This window comes from Pongo abelii, chromosome 12, assembly GCF_028885655.2.
Source record: "Pongo abelii isolate AG06213 chromosome 12, NHGRI_mPonAbe1-v2.0_pri, whole genome shotgun sequence".
NCBI classification, from domain to species: Eukaryota; Metazoa; Chordata; class Mammalia; order Primates; family Hominidae; genus Pongo; species Pongo abelii.
Window position 1 is genome coordinate 110,293,584 of NC_071997.2, and position 25,353 is coordinate 110,318,936.

At 39.2% G+C, this 25,353-nt stretch overlaps 1 long non-coding RNA gene across 11 annotated transcripts in view; it reads left to right on the plus strand.

Annotated features, from left to right (window-relative positions):
- The window catches only part of LOC129057743 (uncharacterized), a 388,559-nt gene that overhangs the window by 210,106 nt on the left and 153,100 nt on the right, over positions 1-25,353 (plus strand). For 2 of the 11 annotated variants that reach the window (XR_010136334.1, XR_010136345.1), the window contains exon 12: positions 21,425-24,532. The exons of 4 other annotated variants lie outside the window; for them this stretch is intronic. This is a non-coding gene — a long non-coding RNA (uncharacterized LOC129057743). Of the gene's footprint in view, positions 11,974-21,424; positions 24,533-25,353 lie in introns of those variants that run through there. 5 more of the 11 variants (XR_010136336.1, XR_010136348.1, XR_010136339.1 and 2 more) reach the window with 3 other exon arrangements.

A 25,353-nucleotide genomic window follows, 5' to 3' on the forward strand; every position in this document is an offset into this window, starting at 1 on the left:
TTCCAATATCATCATGTCTTTGTTTCTGATTGCCTTACAATCATAGGGCAGATCTGAGGAAATAAGAAAGTGGTCAGGGGTCAGAGACTCCTCGCAGTCACTTATTCAGTTTTGTACTTCTTAGATTTGTTCACCCTGGCCACAGGGCTTCTGACCCTCTGAGTCTGGTCTTCTATCTGCCATCCATAGGTTGAGTATGAGGATGAAATTAGTACTTACGGATATTGAGTACATAAGTAATTTACATGTGTTTCTTAGAATAAGTCTCACAACAAACGTAAAGACTGTTAATCATTCTCATTTTGATGTAGGTGAGACTTCAGACCAGATTGAAGACTGGTTGAAACAGGGAAGAGGCAGGGAAAGCAGCATCCCTCCATAAAATATGCCCATCAGCACCATGACCGTTTACCATTGCCATGGCAACATCTGGAAGTTAATGCCCCTTTCCATGGCAACACCAAGAAGCTACCAGCCCTTTTCTAGAAATTTCTGAATAACCCACTCCTAAATTTGCATGAAATTGAAAGAGTTTAAATATGACAGTAGTACTGCCCTTGAGCTGCTACTCTGGGCACACTGCCTGTGGGTTCTGCTGCTGCCGCACACTGCCCCTTCAAATTAATAGTTGCTAACACCACCAGCTCACATTTAAATTCTTTCCCAGGTGAAGCCAAGAACGCTCCTGGGCTAAGCCCTAATTTTGGGGCTTGCCTGCCCTGCATCAGTTTCACTATTGAGAAAACTGAGGTTCAATAGGCTTACAATCAAATTGTCTATGATCACAAAACCAAGAAGCATCATACCCGGGGTGTGAACCTAGTTCAGTTTGAAAAGTTCTAAGATGATATTGTTTGTACACTTCATGTGCTGCTGCACTATATGGAACTGTCCCTTTATACATGGCTGGGCTGCTCACCCAGGGTACAGAAAACACAGAAAAATGAACTGTACACACCAACCCTCACCTTGGGATTTCACTCTTCCTTTGTTCTACTCTACTCTCCCTTCTCCATCTTTGACTTTAAGTCTTTACCCTTTATTTTTATTTATTATTTAATTTTTATTTTAGTTTCAGGGGTACACGTACAGGTTTGTTATATAGATAGATTACATGTTGTGGAAGTTTAGCGTACAAATTATTTTGTCACCCAGGTAATATCTATAGTATCCCAATAGGCAGTTTTTTGATCTTCACCCTCCTCCCCCCTCTACCCTCAAGTAGATCCTGGTGTCTGTTGTTACCTTCTTTGTGTGCATATGTACTCAGTGTTTAGCTCCCACTTATAAGTGAGAACATACAGTATTTGGTTTTCTGTTCCTGCATTAGTTAAGGATAATGGCCTCCAGCTCCATTCATCCACATGAGAGCAGAGCACACGGGCTACTTCTAGCCCACCATCTTGACCCAAACCCTCAGGATTTACTCTTCTTGTTTGCAGTGAGATATAAACTCTATTACCTGGCAGTATTTATTTATTTTTTTTAAAAAGTAACCTTAGAGGTATAATTTACATGCAATAAAATATTCATATTGTAACCTCCTCCTCCAACCTCCTGCCCTACCCACAGTGAGCACTAAAATCACAGGGCCTCCGTATGCCATGAATAATGTACCAGAGTGTCCTAATAAAACCCAAGACAGAATCACTGGTTCCAGGAAACATCTTGTGGCCATGGAGCCACGATCCCTCCCCTTGCATGTCCAGGAACTCTCTACCAGGATTCACATATGGCCTTAACATTAACTGTGGCTTTAAACATTTGAGATCCTCACTTATTTCTCCCTTTACCATACAATTTACTTCCAGATGCCAATGATCAAATTGTTGCTTGTTTGAGTATTACACGATTTTTGATTTCTTACTGGCTACCCCTGCCAATCTGGTGACCACCACCAGAACACACAACACATTTCAGTTAGTTTATGACTTCCACCTGTAATAGGGAGAGATGGAGCCGCAGGATTCAGAAACAATAACTTGAAATATAGGAAGAGATAGGTCTTGTGACTAATATCACATTTGGCTATATTTTCAGAAGTGTCATGAATGGTACTATAAGTAAAAATTGCATTTTTATCAGGAGGTTGAAGGGTTTTTTTTTTTATGCCTACAGAAAATGAAGTTGTCAGTTTGAAGTAATATAAACAGTTTGAAGTTGAATGATCTATGCAGCTTTCGCCAATAGCAAATACCCTCTGTAAAGTGTATATTACAATGTAAAATGTAGGATATATTGTCATTTTTATTATAATACAGAAAGAGTGGCAACACACTCTGCTGTGCTCAAAGCTGTTTCAATCTGTCCTAGCAATTGCCAGGTTTCTCTGATCATCTCTCCTTCACTAAAATCCACAGCAAAATAAGATCAGTTCCCACATGGGCATCAGGAATTACAGGACTAGTCTTGGTGATGAGACAAGAATTCGCACCTTGCAGAATCCCCATATGGCCCCAGCACATGGACAAATCTTTGGGGTGTCAAAATGCAAAGGCTGCCTTTCAGATTCTAGGCTATCCTTGTAGCCTTCTTGGGATTCAGTGGGTGTAAAACATACGGAGATTTTAGCCATGATTCCTATGAGTGAATCAGGCCACACTGGAAAAATTATAGGGCATTTCCCAAATTTCTTGTAGAGAACTCTAAATTCAGTGGAGGGGTCTGAGGTGATGCATGGGTTTCTAACTTCTTGCACCAAGGGCAGCACTGTACCCTTGATTCCTGACTTAAATAATCAATAGTATATTTTTAGAAAAAGAAAACATGGGAATCCTTTCCTAAATAATATGTAAAGTTTAATTTATACTCTACTTGTTGAGAGTGGGCTACTTCTCACCTCAAGAAATTGTGAAGCAATCTGAAGCTGTGAACACCAAAATCATTAGTTCTAATTGTTATACTTCATACACAAAAGTGCTAGAGGATCATGCAGCAGGCAGTGATGAATTAAGGCAATGTTGGAATGCGAAATTCCAGCTCTCCCCTGAATCCAAAAAGTATTCATGCTTATGTTTACAGTGTGCTTGCATCTGCATGAAGAATGGCCTTGTTTCAGTAATCCTGACGTCTACAGCTGCAGTTGGGCTGCATCTATTGTCTATCCTGCAATCCTCTCTTGACTGATGCCTTCAATCCCTTTGTCACTGAGACAAGAATGCCACACTAACCTTCTGTTTCAGTATGATAACTGTGTTTCATTCAGAATTCAGTGCAATTATATAAAACCAGTGCTCTATCCACGAGCTTTTTTATTTTATTTTATTTTATTTTTTTGGTGTTGGGGGTTATTAGTAGCTCTGGCTGCCACAATCATTGAATAATCTGTCATCTCAAAATCTCAGCCTCACAATTCTCCTTTTAGGTAATCACTTAGTTGCAAGATATGTTTTTCTTAGATTGTAGAAACTGGGCTTGTGGCTATAGCTGCCCTGTCACCCTCTGTGGAGAATGGACATTCCACATGTGCTGTGCTTCAAAAGTGAGGTCCAAAGAGTGGGGTCTGGGCTTCTGTGCCACAAAAAAATATTCAGAAAAGCAGATGAAGGCAGAGACACCGGAAGCGTAGTAATTAACCATGGACCAGGGGCATTCATGAGTCACCTTGACAGACAGAACCTTGCTGATAACCTGATTACCTCACTCATCTCCTGGAGATAGAAAACTAGAGAATCCATAGGGGATTGGTCCTGTGGGTTCTCCTAGCCAGAGGAAGGTCAGCTTCAAAGACTCTAGTTTGTTAAGGAGAGATCCAAAAGTCATTTAAACCAGAAATGCACAGATAGGAGTGGGATAAGGATTAAAATATTTTAAAGAGGTAAAATTCATTGCCTGAATATAACCATGTAGAATCTCAGAACTTCAGAAGTTTTAAAATAAATGTCCTTGAATTTAGACTTAGTGCATCTTCTTAAAGAAGTTAATTATGTCTGAGAATATTTATCTCATCAAAAACTCTATAGCATTCTTCACAACTTTTAGTTGTTTGTCAGTTATAATAGGAAGGAAATGTTATTGTAACATTCTAGCTAAATTAAAGCACATCTTTTAAATAATTAAGCTTTTTGGAACTTTTAAAATTTATTATTTTCTATTTTAGGTAACCAAGAACATCAAAAGTACTAAATTGGAACTATGAGTGCCAATCTGGAATAGTTTGTTTATTAAAACTGGCTCACTCAGATGTGGTGTGGGAAAGGCAGTTCCACTGGGCTTGGTCTTATGAGTAAGCCTAGGGCTGGTGCAGCTGGACAAGCTAAGAGGCACTTTAAAAGGTGAACTTTGGGGAATGTGGGCTGGAGAAGCAAGCGGTGGGGGGCAAGAGGAAACCTAGCTCTGGAACCTGTCTGGAACGAACAGGATCACCCTGGCCTCTCTGTCTCCTGAAGCTACAGGCTAATCCTGACTTTCCACTTCCCTTCAGTTTGAAAAATGTGTGTGCACCAGAATCCATGCTAGGTGCTTGGGATACAAGTAAAAATTAAACATGATTTTTCCTTCTTACATTGCTCAGAGCATTGAAGAAAAGGAAAAAACTTATTAGCTAAATTTTCCTTCACTTTATGTTTTCTGAGGCATTATTTAATTTTGAAATATGTTCTCTTTTATTTGCATAGGTAATAGAGCTTACCGGAAAAAGATTTTGTAAAAATCAGAACAATTATTCTTTTCCTCTGCCTCTTGGTTGCAGGTTGGCACACCTTCTATAAGCCAAAGTTGTTGATATTGTGGTGGTGGTGGTTGTTTTGCTTCTACTCCTCCATTAATGGGACAGATCTTCATAATTTTACTGTTCTCTGTCTAGGGAGAAATAAGCCTCCATTTCCAGTGAGGCCTTCTCATTCAGTGATTGAGAGGGAGTGCTGGCTCAAGTGCATGGCCCACAGGCAAATTGCCCATACCTGCCCATCAGTTACCTAGTAGACTCTGCTGTATCAAACAGCAATTCTGCTTATATACAGTGTAATACATAGTAGACAAGATGTGGTCTAGAGGACAGAAGCCACTCTGGATATTTAAAGCAGGAAGAATTTAATTAGGAAGTTAGCTGCTTATAAAACCATTGAGACAGCTGGGAAAGCCAAGGATCAAGGTCAGTTCAAGTAGCTGGCTTTGTTGGAAATTAGGAAATGCAGGAATTATAGGAATTTCTGCACATAATCTCAAAGACCCACAGCACCAGAGTGAGTGACTCACAGGAGCAGGTCTAGAAAGTTTTCTAAACCCCACTTTTTCTTGCTACCCTCTCATCTACAGGCCACTGGAAGAAGAAAATAATGGCTTCTCTTTCTTGTCTTCCTAATTGTATGTAGGCAGCTTTTATTGATAGGATCTAAGTCAGAACTCCAGGAAATCTGAGAAAATTACTTTCTAGGCTTCCAGACCTTGTGAGGTTCAAAAGTAAGTGTGTGTGTGCATGTGTGCGTGTGCGTGTGTGCGTGTGTGTGCGTGTGTGTGCATGTGCGTGTGTGTGCGTGTATGTGTGTGTGTGTGCATGTGGTCACATGCACCTGCCTGAGAGTATGTTTTGTGGGGTTAGGGTTTGGAGATGCTGAGTACCAACAATCTCCAGCATTTAATAATAATAATAATAATAATAATGATAATAATAATATAAATAGTAACGACTATCATGTATTGAATTTCCCTTTATTCTATTCGCTATGTTAGGGACTTCACATGTATTCTCATAGGTGCTACATAAAAGGGTCACTAGTACCATTCTCATTTTACGGATTAAAAATCTGAATGTTAGAAATATGGAGTAAATTTATCAAAGCCCACCACTGCTAAGTAGTGGTGTTGGCATGCAAATCTAGGTCTATTTTACTTCTATGCATGGATTCTACTTAGAATTAAATCCTACTTCTGCTGTTTGATCAACTGATGGTACAGGGGGATATTTATTTCTCAATAATTAGGTGCTTTCTGTAATTATTCTCTTGCTATAAAGCAGAAATCAAAACTACAACTCAGAAAGTTGATCATTTTCCTAGATCTTCACATTGGACCCTTTCATCTGATCATTTTTGTTCCCTCAAAACTTTATCTGAGCTTTGGTTAGTAAAAATTTCTCCAGGGTTTTGGCAGAGCATTGAGAAATCTCAAGTTTCCACTTTTTTTTTTTTTAACTTGCTAACGTTTGTTTGTGTATGTTTTCATAAATATTATATCAGGGCCACAGCTGAGAGGCCGTCACGGATCTTTTCAATAAAATATAACAAGTCTGTTAATAGAGATATGCATTGGGTGCTGAAGAGAAGGAAGGAGCATGCAATATATATCTCTTTTTTGCGCTGACACAGTCTTTAAGAAAATACCCCATACCCTGATGTATTGTTCCAATAACATGGTTACTAGAAGCATGGACAGCACAAAGATGTTTGGTTATAACGAAGCTAGATGTTTGGATATAGGGAATTTGATACTGCCTATGTAATTATGCTTTCTTGATCTGACGCCTACCTAAGCTTAGTTCTTCAAAATTAAGTATGAAAGCATCTTTTCTTTTTGCCTCCTAAGATTGTAGTTAAATAACAAATAAGATGAAATAATCACAAGAGAAGAATTATATTCATCCATAAAAGCTTTAAGAATTACAAAATTTTTCCATATGTGTTATCTCATTTGATTCTTATAACCAGACTAAAAAGTAGATAGATTACATATGATATCCTTATTTTAAAATGAAGATTCTCCAACTCAAAAGGATTAAGAGTGGCATATTGTGTTCAGCGGGGCTTATCTACATGCACCTCCCATGGAGTTGGCATCGTGATAGAATGAGCCTATTGCAAACCCTGTTCTCAAATTCTCACCCTGGGACACATGACTGATCTGCACCATCTGTGAAATAACAATTCAATAAATACTACGGTATGACAAGTTAGACATGCATAGTGTCCGACTGAGTTGTACAGATAGAAAGTGCCAAAAGAGCTTGGAGAAAGCTCTAGGAAAGCCATATAGAAAAACTTTCTCAAGAAAGTTGCTCTGGGGCTCTGGGCCATGGATATGAATTAAGGACATGAGATGTTGGCCAGAAAAATGCCACTGGTGTGGTCCCAAAGCAGGAGAAAAGTAACTTTTGGTACATCTTTCCTATACCCCAGGAATTAGAGTAATCATCTAATACGCTATTTTGCATTTAATCTTCACAAGAGCCCCAGGAGTTAACTAAAATCGTTCCTTTTTTAAAAAAATGAGAAAAATCAAGGACATAAAATTGAAGTTACTATTCTGAAATCACACAATTGTTAGATAACAAGGGAAGATTTTAATGTAGTCTGTCTGACTTGAAGTCCAAACTTGGGTCTTTTCATTGTACCAAACTAACAAAGTAATAACTGTGTTTTACCATTGAGGTTACTCATCTATTCAGTCAGCAAATGTTTATTAAGTACTTCTTATGTTCAATGGGAGACACTTGCCTTTGAGAGCCTCAAATGAATGAGAAGATGCTGAATGCTTATAGCAGGTGGTGATTTAATTCATTTCGTGTCAGTTACAGGATACATCAGTCTATGCCAGCATTCCATTTGGGAATCTCATATTTTAACATAGTACTGGTAGGGTTCACTCAGGGAATTTCCACCAAGAATATTACCCTCGTTTACTCAGAGGCACATGCCACAACGCACCAAAATTTCTAGAACCTTCTGTTCCTCTACAAAATCAAACACATTTTTGCACACATCACAGTTTGAATGTGCTTTTTCCTCTAAGGTAGAGAGTCCCAGATCACAGGGCAGTGTTAGTTGAAATGACTTGGACATGAATTTAAAGTATGAAGTACCATCTGTTTCAAACAGGAAAAAGATAATGGGAGAGACACTTTCGAAGATAGATGGTTATTGGAAAACAACATTTGGTTGAGGAATTACTAAGACAGCACACTCAGGTCATTTATAATCCACCCAGTGTCTGATGACAAAGAGGAGAAAAAAATGGCGTGAAAACTGAGAAATGGTGTTATTTTCCTGCCCCATGAATTTAGCTCAGGAATTAAGGTCTGTTGTATTACATCTAGAATAAACACCACAAGGTATCCATAGATATCATTCATGAGTGATTATCAAATAAGACTAAGAACAATGCAACAGGCTGCCCACTGAGGTCCAGAGCCCCTGTCCTCTGACAGCATGAAATCATTCTTCACAGTGTTAGTTCTGGACTTCAGGCTTGGAGCCTCCACATTTTAGAAGACAGTGTTCCCAATGAGAGGACTTTAGCAGAAGATCAAGTAACTGCAGGTAGCTAGTGCTGTAAGTTATATTGCTATGAGCCGTGTTACCTGCCCACTCCTCCATTTTTGAGCATTTGCACTTCAGCCCTTTTTTGCTGCTGCCTTTTTCAGAATTGTAGAGATGTAAGATGATCTTATTTGCTTGTTTGTTTTTTCCTCTTGAGTTCATCCGCTCTGGTATTAAATTATGTGTGTGATTCTCTTTTCTGAATTCCCCAGCATTGGTTGGCTTCTGTTTAAAATACGAGGACCCAAAGTGAAAATGGCACTGCAGATCCAAAACATCGAGCATGCCAAAGGCCTTTTCTTTCTCTCCTTGATTCGATGAGGACTTTTTGTCCACAGCCCAAGTGATTTCTTCTCGCCTGCTCCCGTCTCCTCTTGGCAATGTCTTTATGATAAAATGTCCACTTTCTCCAAACCCTCATGGTCCCTGCTGCTCTGCTTCCCATTAACCATGTGTGTTTCTGCTTGTTTGTCTCCAGATGTATTCGTTAGCATTTTTCCAGTTGAATCTCATCCTGTTATTTCTTGCTTACGTTGGTAACCTCTCCAGGGGCCCATATGCTTCCATAGCTCTTGTGCCAAAATCACAGAGTATCTTAATACAAACCTTCCTTCAACATCTTCACACCAGCCAAAACCACAGGCTCAATAGACTGCCAGCATGATTTATAACCAGCTTTGTCCTAGTGTTAATGAGCACCAGGTTTGAAATTGAATCATAACCATGTCAGTTCCTAGGTGTGTGACCTTAGGCAAGTCAGTTTCACCCTTGAGCCTCAGTTTCCTCACCTCCATTCTCAGAATGGCAACCACTTTGCACAGTCAGAATATGAGATAATGGCTGGTGAGCACTTTGTGTGTTCCCTGGCAACTGGAGGCACGTTCTGTCTTTTGGGACAGCAGAGAGGACAAGAGACTGTTAGACTCAATAATAAACAGACTCTCTGCCAAACCCAGGCAAGACTAGAACATTAATGAAATGACTGTCTTAAATACATCAAACTGTTAGAGCAAATTAGTGAAAAAAATGGTGGCTACAGGAAACTAGCCTTTGAGGCCATGGCCTCCTCCTGTTTCACTAAGTTTTCTTGCTGCTTGTAGATAGGCTTTCAGCTCCCTGAACACACTATGCATGCTCACACCAGCATTCCTAATGACATTATTTTTCTATAGTATCTCTATCCCTTCCCACATCTTTACCCACCTAGCAAACTTCTCTTCAACCTTCAAGTCTCAAGTCAAGCATCACCTCCTTCAGGAAACTCTCTTAACCTCCCCAGGCTGAATTAAGTACTTATGCTTCTGTGCAAATCTCTTCAACTGCTGCAAACCTCTCAGAGCACAAATAACTTTGCTGTGATTTGTGCTTTCTGTCTATCCCTAGACTTGTTTGTGCACCTCTACAAGGAAAGAACAATATTCCACTTATCTGTGTATTTCAACTTTCCAGAACTATGTTTGGTACACTAAATAAATGCCTGATGAAAACACGTGTGAATCAATGAATAAATGAAAAACATCCCATCAGTTAAATTCAACTTTGGCTAATAGCAAGCCCAGCATGATTTTAATTTTCAGACCTGTCTTAGGAGGATAGATAGAAGAAGTTCTGTTGAAATAACTGAAATGCCTTTCACAATGGCTCTCCACCCTGAACTGCCATTAGAAATGTCATTTTTTATGCCCTCTCCCCACTTCCAGGGACAGAGAAAATCAGACTGTTGTTCATCTGATGCAGTTTTTCTAAATGATTCGTAAGAATGGATCAGAAATCAAGGAGGCCTAGCAGCAAGGCAAGATCTAATTGCTGCAGCCATGTAGAAAAGGGAATCCAGTTAGTGGGAATGAGGAGAAGCTTATAAGCTCTGGGAGGGTAAAGACTGTGTCTTTCATTAATACACACTGTTAAGCTCACTCATTCTTTGAGGTCTTTTAAGTCCTGACCCTTTGGTTGGAATATTCTTTCTCAGATCATCTTAGGGTTAAAAGAGGACTTCTTTGATCATCTTATGTAAAGAAGCACCCTTGTCACACTTTGTAACAGCATCAAAATTCATTTTCTTGTATCATTTATCACTTGATAAACTTATGTTGTTTACTTATCTCTTCTTGCCTTCTGTCTCTTCCCACCATTGTGCCTGCCTGCCTCTTTTTAAGACTCCAGGTCCCATGAGGGTAGAAATGGTTTCCTAATTAATAGGTATTTAGTAAGTATTTGGAAACTGACTGATTCATTGCTTACACTGTAACATTTTCCTTCTTCATTTGCTTATTCAGCTAATAATGATTAAGGACTGGCCGATATTGTAGTAGGGGGATGTGGTAAACTTAAGATAAATTAACTTAGAAGGGTTATAATGGAAAAGGGCCATATTTGTAAAACAGCTGTCTCTGAAATTGAGAAATAGGGCAGCAGCATAAAGTAATGAATAAAATGTACTTATTTTATTGAAGTCCTTATTTTCCTAGAGATGAGGGTACAATAAAGTAAGCACAAGGCTGGCTATGGGCAGACATTTCTACCCAGCCCAATACCTGGTTTGCAGATGAGAGATTGCCTACAATACCAATGTGCCCATTTGTCCTGGCTACCCCTAATCCCTGGGCATATATTTAACCTAAACTGAAGATGAGCTCATGGAGAAGATCCGAAACTCAAGCTCTGATTTCCTAATACTCTTAAACTTACTGATTTCTTAATACTCTTAAACTTATAGGTCTTGGATTATTGTGTAGTGGAAAGCTAATATTCATTTACCATAATTGACAGTTTATTGATGTTTTCAGTTATGTAAATCCAGCATGTAGCCATGGATAAAACAGGAAATTGAGCACTGATCATTTTTCTCAGACCTATTTTCCAGAGACTTTAACCCCTTTGGAGGTGGGAAAAGTGTAAAAGAAATTCTGAAGTCAGTGGCTTGAGTAAGACACAGGATTCTGTCTTAAAATGGAATCTTAAAGCAGGAGGCTATAAATATGAATGAAGAATATAAGAATCAGATTGAATACACTTGAACTTGGATAATGTTCCATTGTAGAGGCTTTTTAAACATCTGAGAGGAGGAATACCCTGGGCTGACAATCAGGTGCTATCCAAATGAGGCCACGTCATGCAGAGCTCTAGCCAAGCAAAGAAAGGGGAGTGAATTCTTCAGTTACATTGCCCATCACCTTTCTCTGCATACTCAGAGTCTGTCTTCAGGGTCCTCCAAGTGTACGTCCTCCAAGTAGACCAAATCTGCAGAACCTCGGCCAAGGTCCTCCCTGTGTTCTTCTAGCTGCTAGTTATTGCCTCTTACTGTACTTTGTCCTCTCTACCCTACACTTCTCTCAGACTTGCCACTGATATTTAATCCCTAACCCAAAAACTTAGGAGGACATTAAACAAGGAATGGAGAAAATAAGCCTTGAGAGAGTGTAAGGGAAAAGACATGACTAGCTTTATGCATAGCTTCCTTCACTCAGCAGATACCCACCAAGTACCTACTCTGTGTTAGGTACTGTGACAGTCTCAAGAGTAGAAAATCTTGAGTCTTGAACTTCAAGACTCAGTCTAGGGAAGTATATAAAATATATTGTCCAACTATAATGAAATGTGATGATATTGGTTTCTAAACTTGTCCCTGAATTAGGTTTATGCAAGATATTTGATATAAATCCAGATCTCTTGGCCTCCCCCAGATATACTGAAAGAGAATCTTCTAGGGTGGGACTCAGAATTCTGCATTAAAAACAAAAACATTCTTTTTTTTTTTTTTTTTTTTTTTTTGAGACAGAGTCTCGCTCTGTCTGGAGTTCAGTAGCATGATCTTGGCTCATTGCAACCTCCACCTCCTGGGTTCAAGTGATTCTCCTGCCTCAGCCTCCCGAGTAGCTGGGATAACAGGCGCCTGCCACTGCAAACAAAAACATTCTTTTCCAGGGATTCTGATGACCTGGACCACACATCTTTTCTGGGAAGTACTGCTCTAATAGATGCCTGCGTGGTGTACAGTAATTAAACCAAGAAAGGTGCTTTCTCAGCTTCCTGGTTCCTCAAAGGTCACTCTTTCCAGTGTCTTTCACTATGGGTTTGTAGGTTTCATACCCTCCACACTTACAGAAGTTGTCTTACTTTTATTTGCTATTTTCATCAGCTATCACTAACAGATTGCCTTGGAAGGATGGTTGCTTTTAACTGTATAATACAAGAAAAAAAGATTATGCCATGTATTACATATCTATAGGAAAGTCTCTGACTTTTAGGTACTGTGATTTTAGCTCATGGTTTGAGTTTAATAGCAATGTGCTTTAACACCTGGTCTGTGATATAATTGGAAAGCATTCAAGAGCCTGCTACTTCCTATGCATAATTTTAAAATATAGGTACCATGTGTCATTTAATGGAGGAGAAAGAACCAACTGCAGATTGACCTTGTTTGAACTTTCATTAAAGTGCTCTGCTAAGTTAATTGTCACTAAGAACAACATAACATTTTGTGAAGGACCATTTTCTGGGATCAACCCCAAAGTCCTGATCTCATCTCCTGCTGTTAATTGATGTGGCCAGGACCTTTCTGATGAATATATTGTGTAAAACTGGTGAGGATTATTTTTCTCTGAAACAATGTTTGACTTTCAGATTGAAAGTTGCAACAGGAAGAAGTCAATTATGTTACCTTTTTTTTTCTACCAAGAAACATAAATAGAAAAAGTCAAAATTGCACTTTTGTGCAGCCAGGGGGAAAATGTATAGGTAAAGGGAAAATGACATCAAGTGTTCTGACTCTTACACCCTTACCCCTACCACTACCACTATAATTTGCCCCCAGGTGATCATTTTGAATCTGTGAGTCTGGCTGTATTAGTCCGTTTTCATGCTGCTGATAAAGACATACCCGAGATTGGGCAATTTACAAAAGGAAGAGGTTTAATTGGACTTACAGTTCCACGTGGCTGGGGAAGCCTCACAATCATGGAGGAAGGCAAGGAAGAGCAAGTCACGTCTTATATGGATAGCAGCAAGCAAAGAGAGAATGAACACCAAGAGAAACGGGTTTCCCCTTATCAAACCATTATACCTCGTGAGACTTATTCACTACCATGAGAACAGTACAGGAAAGACTTGCCCCCATAATTCAAACATTTCCCACTGGGTCCCTCCCATAACACATGGGAATTATGGGAGCTACAAGATGAGATTTGGGTAGAGACACAAAGCCAAACCACATCATTCCACCCCTGGCCCCTCTTGAATCTCATATCTTCACATTTCAAAATCAATCATACCTTCCCAAAAGTCCCCCAAAGTCTTAACTCATTTCAGCATTAACTCAAAAGTCCACACTCCAAAGTTTCATCTGAGACAAGGCAACTCCCTTCTACCTATGAGCCTGTAAAATCAAAAGCAAGTTAGTTACTTCCTAGATACAATGGGGGTACAGGCGTTGGGTAAATACATCCATTCCAAATGGGAGAAATTGGCCAGAACAAAAGGGCTGCAGGCCCTACACAAGTCTGAAATCCAGCAGGGCAGTCAAATATTAAAGCTCCAAAATGATCTCCTTTGACTCCATGTCTCGCATCCAGGTCATGTTGATGCAAGAGGTGGGTTCCCATGGTCTTGAGAAGCTCTGCCCCTGTGGCTTTGCAGAGTATAACCTCCCCTCTGGCTGCTTTCATGGGCTGATATTGAGTGTCTATGGCTTTTCCCGGTGCACAGTGCAAGCTCTCAGTGGATCTACCATGCTGGGGGCTGGAAGATGGTAGCCCTCTTCTCACAACTATACTAGGCAGTGCTCCAGTAGGGAATCTATGTGGGGACTCCAACCCCATATTTCCCTTCCACACTGCCCTAGCAAAGGTTCTCCATGAGGGCCCCGCCCTTGCAGCAAACTTCTGCAGTGGCATCCAGGCATTTCCATACATCTTTTGAAATCTAGGTGGAGATTCCCAAACCTCAATTCTTGACTTCTGTGTGCTCGCTCAACACCACATGGAAACTGCCAAGGCTTGAGGCTTGCACCCTCTGAAGCCACAGACTGATCTCTATGTTGGCCCCTTTCAGCCATGGCTACAGTGGCTGGGATGTAGGACATCAAGTCCCTATGCTGCACACAGCACAGGGACACTAGGCCCAGCCCACAAAACCATTTTTTCCTAGGCCTCTGGGCTTGTGATGGGAGGGGCTGCTGTGAAGACCTCTGTCATGCCCTGGAGACATTTCCCCATTGTCTTGGGGATTAACATTCGACTCCTTGTTGCTTACGCAAATATCTGCAGCTAGCTAGAATTTCTCCTTAGAAAATGGGTTTTTTGTTGTTGTTGTTTGTTTTTTTTTGAGATAGAGTCTCGCTCTGTTGCCCAGACTGGAGTTCAGTGGCACAATCTTGGCTTGCTGCAACCTCCACCTTCTGGGTTCAAGTGATCCTCCTGCCTCAGCCTGCCAAGTAGCTGGGACTATAGGCACCTGCCACCATGCCTGGCTAATTTTTTGTATTTTTAGTAGAGACGGGGTTTCACTGGGTTAGCCAGGATGGTCTCCATCTCCTGACCTCGTGATCTGCCTGCCTTGGCCTCCCAAAGTGCTGGGATTACAGGTGTGAGCCACCATGGCCAGGCTGGGTTTTTTTTTTCTATCACATTGTTAGGCTGCAAATTTTCTGAACTTTTATGCTCTGCTTCCCTTTTAAAGCTGAATGCCTTTAATAGCACCCAAGTCACCTCTTGACTGCTTTGGTGCTTAGAAATTTCTTCTGCCAGATACCCTAAATTATCTCTCTGAAGTTCAAAGTTCCACGAATCTCTAGTGCAGGGATAAAACGCCAGCAGTCTCTTTGCTAAAACATAACAAGAGCCACCTTTGCTCCAGTTCCCAACAAGGTCCTCATCTCCATCTGAGACCACCTCAGCATGGACCTTATTGTGCAGATCGCTACCAGGCTTTTGGTCGAAGCTATTCAACAAGTCTCTAGGAAGTTCCAAACTTTCCCACATTTTCCTGTCTTCTTTTGAGCCCTCTAAACAGTTCCAACCTCTGCCTGTTTCCCAGTTCCAAAGTTGTTTCCACATTTTCTGGTATCTTTTCAGCAACGCCCCACTGTACTGGTAACAGTTTACCGTATTAGTCCATTTTCATGCTCCTGATAAAAACATACCTGAGACTGGGCAATTTACAAAAGGAAGAGGTTTAATTGGACTTACAATTCCACGTGGCTGGGGAAGCCTCACAATCATGGAGGAAGGTAAGGAAGAGCAAGTTACATCTTACATGGGTGGCAGCAAGCAAAGAGAGAATGGGCGCCAAGCGAAACGGGTTTCCCCTTATCAAATCATCATGTCTCATGAGACTTATTCACTACCATGAGAACAGTACGGGAAAGACCCATCCTCACAATTCAAACATCTTCCACCAGATCCTTCCCACCACACGCAGGAATTATGGGAACTACAAGATGAGATTTGGGTGGGGACATAGAGCCAAACCACATCACCAGCTGTATGGTTATCAGATCATTACTTCAAAGACATCATGCCTACAACTTAAGCTACTATAAGCCTCTTGAGGCAATGTCTATATTTTACTTATTTTTCCTCTATATTGCACAGAGTCATTATCTGCTTAGTATACAGCATCCACTTAATACTCTTACTGATATTGTTGGCTTGGTTATGGTACTGTGATTCAAAACTCTAAACTTTGTAAGATGTCACTCCATAGTTTATAAACTCTACCTTCAGACACTCCTCCTAGCAGCTCCTATAAAGAAGAAGGTAGTTGCCAATAATAATAAAAATAGTTAATACTTGCTGATTGTTTACCAGACATTGAAACTAAGGGTCATGTACCATTAGCCACAGATATTACATGTGAAGAGATTACAGCATAACAGTAAAGTCATTTGTCCAAGCTAAGAAGATTTCAGATGAAAATTGAACTTCAGATATCCCAATCCTAATCATTTTCCCCTTTGAATTGCAGGTAGTGTGTTGTTCATATCCTCCCAAATAATCTCCAAACTCGAACTAAATAGTGTAGTTTTTAGTTCATTAGTTTTATGTATTGAGTTTTCATTAAATATTTTAAATGAACAAAATGTTTAGTGGATAAACCACTGATGTGTATAAAAGAGACAGATAACCTATGATATGTTCGTAAAAGTGCCTTTTCTGGAAACTTGCTCGATTTTATATAACAACATATTACAAAAACTAATATTTTCATTCAGTAATGATGTCATTTATTATAAAAGGCAAAGAAATGCCAATACTTGTGCATATAATAAATTTTATTCACAATTTAGTGTAAACTAAGCAGTGTCTAAGCCACTGGGCTTATACTGAGCTTTCTTTGCTAAATGTCTCTTTGTTGCTGAATACATCAATGCTATAAATTAACTAAGTAGCATATGATAATGCTGTCATGTTTATTTAATGTAAGATAGTATAGATTGCAAGATGCACCATTATTTTATGTACCATTAAGAAATAAAAAAGTACCACTACTGACTACATGATGACATGCCAGCATATGAAAGATTAATCTTGGACACATTAAAGTCTGAAAATATGCATCTTAGAATTAACTAAATAGTTATCTCCAATACTCTTGTGATAGTGGTAGTGTTTAATTTGTATCTTACTAAAAAGAGAAATAATTCATCCTCCGTATAGAGTCCTGGTTAAGAAAATGAACTTTAGATTTGGACTTCACGATTTAGGATACTGACTTCACCAATATTAGGCAACTTACTTTCTGTCATGTAGTTTCACCATTTAATACCAAATGACACTGTGAAAATGACATAGGGTAATACACAGAGAATTGTTTGTCACATAATAAGAAACATGCTGGGTGTAAAACAAATGCTAGGTATTTATGTTTTATAATTAGATGTGAAAATATGGAAGAAAGTAGTATTTTGTCCAAATATAGAAAGTGACCACAAATTCTTTGATGTTCCTCTCATCAAAGAAGCTCTTTCTGACAGTGGCTCACACCTGTAATCCCAACACTTTGGGAGGCCCAGGCGGGCAGATCGCTTGAGGTCAGGAGTTCAAGATCAGCCTGGCCAACATGGTGAAACACTGTCTCCACGAAAAATACAAAAATTACCTAGGCATGTGGCACACACCTGTAATCCCCAGCTACTTTGGAGGTTGAGGCAGGAGAATTACTTGAACCCAGGAGGCCGAGGTTGCAGTGAGCCGAGATTGTGCCACTGCACTCCAGCCTGGGTGACAGAGTGAGTGAGACTCTGTTTAAAAAAAAAAAAAAAAAACCTCTTTCTTTCTCCACCCATTGAATATTGACTATTAATTTGGCCTTATGAATTTCTTTGGCCAGAGGGAAACTAGAAAACATGATACAAACAAAAGTTTGAAAAGGTGTTTTGTTTTGTTTTGTTTTTGATAATGAAATAACTGTTGGATAATGAAGGATATATATAGGTATCAACCAGTTGACACAAAGCCAACCATCAGTCACAGTCACAGGGGAGAAACACTATTACATATCAACAACTTACCAAATGCCAGAGATGTGTGTGAGCCCATCCAAGACCAACTAGCCCTCCAAGAACCCATCATCTGAATGCAATTGTATAAATAAAAGAAGCCTAGGAAAGAAGGATTGCCCAACTGAGCCCAGCTCAACTTACTGATCCACATAAGTCAACTCTTAAAGAATTGTTTTCTGTTTTTTTGTTTTGTTTTGTTTTTTGAGACAGGATCCCTTTCTGTCACACAGGCTGGTATGCAGTGGCACAATCACATCTCACTGCAACCTTGACCTCCCAGGCTTAAGCAATCCTCCTACCTCAGCTTCCCTAGTACCTGGAACTACAGGCATGCACCACCATGCCTGGCTAATTTTTGTATTTTTTAATAGAGATGTGGTTTTACTATATTGCCTAGGCTGGACTTTAGTTCCTGGGCCCCCTGACTTAGCCTCCCAAAGTGCTGAGATTACAGGTGTGAGCCACCATGCCCGGCCTAAAGAATTGTTGCTTTAAGCTACCAAATGTTAGGAGAGTTTGTTATGCAGCAAAGCCACTGATACTATGGAGACACACTATTCTCCTGTAGCTGTGCTACAGGAGACGATTTCTTTTTCCCAATATGGAAAAAGTCTTGTCTTTATTAGTCTTTTTAAAAATTATGGTTTAACATGTAAAATTCTAATTTAATTAAATCTATTAAACACCCTCACAAGATCTAAAAGCCTTTCAAACTTCGTGTGTGGCAAAAACAGATTTTAATTCTTTCCGAGTAAGTAGTAAGTTTAAATTTTGAAGGCTTTTAATAGTAAAGAGAGAGGGAAAAAAAAAGCAATATGAGACAAGTAGGGAAGCAACATGTTGATACCTTGCAACTTAAATATGTCTTTGACAGCCTGCTTGCTTGGATTTTTTTTTAATAGTAATAACAGGTCATTTAATCCTGGCTACAACAACAACAAAAAATCCATAAAAGAACCTTGACATACTTTGGATTCCTTCTCTTATTCCATCCTGTGCCTTTCCATTCTTGAAATGGTATGGAAAGGTGCATGGTAAAGCCCTTTCTGGCAGATAAATCTGCTGATAGTTTTGCAGACGTGTTTTTCTAGAATATTTAACTCACATCTTCTTCTGTCTTTATGACCAGCACAGTACTGAGCAAAAAGATGGTACTTAACATGCTGCACTAGCTTTGAGAACAACACATTCTCTGGGGATGACCATGCCAGCTGATAAATGATTTTTTCCTACTCTGTACAGTCCAGACTTTCACATATGTACTGAACAAAAAGGAAAACTTCCATATGGCATCAGAGGACTTGACTGGAAATATTAATAATCATTTAATAAAAAACTAATTTGGAGGACTCTGGAAAAACTGCAAGACAGAAAATGAGAAATTATCTCACAATTCTTTTGGCCTTCTCACATTGCCAAATGAAAATTAACAAGGAATTTTCAGACTCATGTTATCATGGTTATTTAATAATGAAAGAAAGATGGATCTGAAAACCTATAAGATTATTCCAAGAAACCTCTTTACTGGTCTATGGGCCATCTCACTACTTGTTTATTTGTTTGTTTTTAATTTCTCACCACTGTAAATAAAGATATGTCTTAATATTTTCCACCAAAAAATAGGTTAGTAATAAGACAGTTTCTGTCATACTTATACCTGTGTTTGTAATGGCATTAAATATTTATACACTCATATATTCTGCTAGTTAGTGAGTTATTCTAGAATATATGCTTCTACCTTTTATCTTTCGTGACTGGCATAATGTTTCAATTATCTGTTGCTACATAACAAAATACCCCCAAATTTAGTAGCTTAAAACAACAACACTTTCTTGTTTCTCATGATTCTGTGAGTTGATAAGCAGTCCTGCACTGAGCTGGGAGCTGAGCTGGGGCTGGGAAGTCCAAGATGGTCTCCTTCATATATCTGTCAGACAGTGTCGGCTGTTGGCTGCACATCAGTTCTCCACATGGTCTACCTCTTCTTCCATTAGCTTAGATAGGCTTCCCTAGTGTATGGAGGCTGGGTTCCAAGAGAGTGAAGCTCAAGCTGCCAAGCCTTTTACAGGTTGGGCCCAGAACTGGCATGGTGTCATGTTCGCTGAATTCCGTTTGTCAAAGTCAGCCTAGATTTGAGTGGAAGTGCAATAGAGTCCACCTCTGGAAGGAAGGAGTGGTCAACCAGTTCTAGGATGGGAAGAAGTGTTGGTGGTCATCTTTGAGGGAATTCATAGTTTTAAAAATATATTCATTGATTGAATGAATGAGTGAGCAGTGGAGAAACCTATTGTCTAGATGGCAACCAGAATTCTGAAGAATAACGTACCAGAAAGAGAATGTATGTATTTCCCTTTACTCCTTTTCAACTTCTCTTTCTTTTTTATTCATTCAGAAATTTTGAATAATGATTAAGCATTTGCCAGAAAGAGATGAAGTGACTGGCTACTGGCATTTCAGACAGAAGGGGCACCCTGTGAAAAGACCTAGAGCAATAAAATTACATGATGGGCATGGGGAACAGTGAGTAATTGAATGTGACTCATAGGTTGGGGCACATACAGAAGACCGGTGAGAGATGAAGCTGAAAATGTAAAAGGAGGCGCTGGAATGTCATAGAAAGAAAATTGGCGTTTGTTCTTTAAGCAATGGAGAGTTGTTGAAGGATTTGAAATACAGTATAATCCTGATGAGGTTTTTTAGTGTATGTGTAACATAGATTATCTGGACTCTAGTGAGGACAGAAGTCTTGTGTGTCTTGTTCATTTCTACATACTCTCTTAAAACTCTAAGACACCTACCATGTGGCCGATTTTTTTTTTAATGTTGAGTGCTTGATTTCTGAATATTCATTCAGATTGTTCACATGTGCCAGACTATTTGGAAAACTAAGTGTGAGGGAGTTCATACAGGGGTTTTTGGAAAATTGGCTGGAATCATAGATGATGGACTACAGCATGCAGACTTTGAAAATCACGATGAAGAGGAAGAGATTAATAGATTAAGAAAGGAATAGATTAATTAATATATTAATAGAATGTTGAGGAATAGAGGACTGGATTAATGGAATAGATTAATAGACCTTGTCAAGCTGATCCTTTCACCAGGAAAACTGTCTTTGTTGAGATTACATCATCTCATTTATTTTGTCCCAAAAGACATAGTCTGAATACATATTCTTCCCATTCATTTACTTATGTAATTAGATATAATTCGCCTTTATAAACTATTTCAACTACATCATAAATATGTAACTTTACCATTTTATTTGTTCACCTTCTCTGAATTTTGGTCTATTTGGAGTAAAGACACTTATTATGTATTTTGCTTACATCACGTTATGATTGGTGTGGAGGAAATGATACACCTCTTCATATTTAATTTTTCCCATTAGCAAAACACTTTCATGTACATTTCATTATAACATTGGTACCCACAGCAACTATAATAGGTGGGAAGTCTGAATCCCTTTTGCAGAAAAAGAAGGTGAGGTTTTGACAGTTTAAAGAACTTATGCATTTACTCTAATGTCAGGGAAATTACTCCCAATGAGCAATATAAGTGGATCAAACTAAAAGGTGAATTTAATGAAATTTCTAAAAGTCTTGAACTACTTCTGTAAGCTGACATATAGATTCTTTGCTCTGTGACCTTTGGGCAATTTCATATTTCTCAGAAATTGTTTGTTTAATGCTTCAACCTGAACATCTCCTGGAAGATCAAGATCAAGAGCACCAAGAAGTACACATTTCTCCCTAGGATACATCTGATCATAAAAGGCCATAGACCAAGTCCCAAGTCATAAGGAGGCCCTTCTGTAATAAACCTGAGTGGACAGCACTATGCTTCAGCACATACGAAATTCCAGAGATAGGCAACTCTGCCTCTGGACCTGCCTTCAGATCAGCCTTTGGACAGCAGTTGGAGATTTTAGAAGGCCTTACACATGCATTTGGAGTGCACTGTTCTATAGACTGGAAACAAATCCCACCAAGTGTTAAAGAAAATGTAAATGTGACTCAGATTTCTTTATAGACTGTTACTTATGTAAATCAACAGAATGATTATACTTAGGGAATGGGTAGTGATGAAAATAAATTGATGATTTATTTTTTAAAACCTCTCTTCTCAAAAGAGAATGACTTGTAAATGAGAAATGAGGAAAATTCCTGAGTTTTATCAAGAATGTGGGAAAAGAAGAAGGTAAAGTGGGCCTTTCCTCTTACAATTCTTGCCTTCAATCACCTTTCTCATCTTCCCTGAATGTTTCCTTTCACATTTAATATAAGTGTAGTTATTCTTTCTATTTTAATTATAGAGATGTACTCAGGATGCTTTCTAATTTAATGCATTGAGAAACAAATTCATTCTGGAGATACTGCTGGGTAGCACTGGAATGTGTTAATCCCAGGATTAACCTGTCTCTCCTCTCTCTGCCTTTCTATTATCAAGAATTCTATCACCTGTGACTTCATGCTCACCTCTCTAAAGGTGTTACTTGGTGGGCTGATCTAGTTGCTTATAGCTATGAGAGCGTAAGCTGCAGAACTCAGTATTACAGTTATGCTGTCACAGTTCTGACCATCTGGATGTTGATTTAAATATTCCCTCCAAGCCTCCACTCCTCTACACACTGGGACTTCTCATCCTGGTTCCCAACTCATGGCAGTGTTACGTGATGTCAGTGTGGGGTGCTGTTCCCCCTCCTCTGGTTTCCACCTGGAGAGATGTTCCCTTTACACTCCCAGCTTCGTGTCCTGCCACTTCATTACTCCTTTCCAAAAGAATTGGAGTGAATGCTGATTAATACTTTGGGTGCAGTGACTTAAGATACTCTCCTTTTTCTCTCAGAATGGATATTCCTGCCTGCAAAGAACTTACGCTCCCCTCTACCCTTGGCCATGTGTGGTGCTGACTTGCAGATGAGTTGCCAATGATGTCCCGCAATGCTTGTAATGCAGTGGGTAATTTACACTGAAGGACATAGTATTAAAGGGTCCACCTAGTTAACAGGCCTAAATCTGCATTCCCCTACCCAGCCTTTGACAGCAATAGATGTGATTTACTCATCTTTGTCTTCCTGAGTCATTTCTCTTTAAATATGATCAAGCTGAGATAGAGAGGTGAGGGTGTGATTCACTAGCCTTAGTTTTTTGCCTATAACTTCTTGTTGGACTTTTCTGAATGCCCCTCCTATAAAATGAGAAGGATCCTGCTATGTTGTGCTCTTTTGCTTTAGTTAGTAAATTCATATACTAATTCTCTTCACATAACTAGAAAAAAAGTACTCTGACTGAGACATGCATGATGGTGCATAACATGACCCTAACTGCCAACAAATGTGAACAAGAGTGTGAAAACTCAGAGGCATGTGATTTATTTGGAACTTCCCTACAGGAGACTATTTTATCTTGGGTGAAAGGAAGCTAGCAGAATAGAGAGTAATACGGTGTTTTTTTGGGTGGGGGTGCTTTTCCCCCTCCTATCAAGAGAATTCTTTTGTTTGAAAACCTACTTTAGGTCCAATAGATAGAATAGATTAAAATGATGCTGCCATAAAGTGGGGATGAAAGGCTTCCTGTGCCACTTTGGTGCCTCCATGATACCCTTAGAATATACATGGCTGCACTTTTGCTTTTTTTCCATTTGTAGAGATGAGATCTCTCTATGTTGCCCAGGATCGCCTTGAACACCTGGGATCAAGCAATCCTCCTGCCTCAGCCTCCCAAAGTGCTGGGATTACAGGTGTGAGTCACGGTGTTCAGCCTGCACTCACTTTTAATGCCACAGAATCACTGCCCTGGAAGTCAAGCCCATGAAGATTTATGTCCATAAACACCTCAATGAACAAAGAGCATTTAAACTGACCAATAATTCATTTTTATCACCTTTTGGAGGCAACCAGACTCTTAAGTCCTTCTGGCTTATAGAATTAAACATAATATTTTAAAAAGTAGAAGGTAGCTCCCTCTCTAAATTCCTAGGGTATCGCATCTCAGCATCCTATTCTTGAATTTTCCACAATGTCTAGAATAGTACACCTGGCTTAAAGCTGACAGTCAATGAATGCTTAATGACTGAATGAGTGAATGAATGAATAGAAAAAGCTGATAGCTGTTTTTGGGAGCAGTGGAGGACAAGAACCAGCCAGACACTATGTAATAAAGAATCTCATTCAGAAAGTTTCTCTATTGACTTTTCAAAGATTAGAAATCTACAGACCTAAAATTACCTTCTCCATCTTTCAAAGGTAAATTTTCACAAAGGGAAACTCCTGTCGGGTGGAATATGACTGTCCCCTGCTGAAAACACCTGTTCCTGACAGATTTGGCTTCTTTACCCTACAAAGGCACTGTGAAGAGATGACCCACAGCCTTTCCAGAAAAAAGTACAAGGAAATAACACTTGTTTCATTTAGGTGACAAGACTGCTTATAAGCTATTTTTCAGGTGTGTCTTAAGTTTCTGATTTCAGCCACGTTTCATCTCTTTTTCTAGAAAATGAATACTGGGGGTTAAAAAAATATTATTGGCCAGGTGCGGTGGCTCATGCCTGAAATCCCAGCACTTTGGGAGGCTGACGTGGGCGGATCACAAGGTCAGGAGATTGAGACCATCCTGGTAACATGGTGAAACCCCATCTCTACTAAAAATACACAATTAGCTGGGCGTGGCAGCTCATGCTGCCAGCTACTTGGGAGGCTGAAGCGGGAGAATCACTTTAACCCAGGAGGTGGAGGATGCAGTGAGCCGAGATCATGCCACTGCACTCCAGCCTGGTGACAAAGCTAGACTCCGTCTCTCTCTCTCTCTCTATTTATATATTATATATTTATATATAATATATATGTGTATATATATTATATATAAAACATTTATATATGTATATATATTATATATAAAACATTTATATATACACATATGTGTGTATATATGTATACACATATATACACATATATGTGTATAAAAGTCAATATATATACACATATGTGTATCTACGTATATATACACATATGTGTATCTACGTATATATACACATATGTGTATCTACGTATATATACACATATGTGTATCTACGTATATATACACATGTGTATCTACGTATATATACACATGTGTATCTACGTATATACACACATGTGTATCTATGTATATATACACATACGTGTATCTGTATGTATACACATATGTGTATCTATGTATACATATGTACATATATGTGTATAGGTATACATATATACACATATATAAATATATATATACCAAAAATTCATTTTTATCACCTTTTGGAGGCAACTTGACTCTTAAGTCCCTTCTGGCTTATAGAATTAAATATAATATTTCAAAAATTAGAAAGTGGCTCACTCTCTAAATTCCTAAGGTATTGCATCTCAGCATCCCATTCTTGAATTTTCTACAATGTCTAGAATATAGAATATTGAAGAATGTATATATAGTCTTTCTATACTGACCCTTATCAACTTACCATCTCCAAACCCTAACTGTTGACTCTTACGGGAAGCCTGCGCAAACAAGGGATTTGTTTCTGTCATTCTCTTATATCTGTGGGTCCCAAAAGTTGCTGAAGTGCCCTTGGGTGCCATGG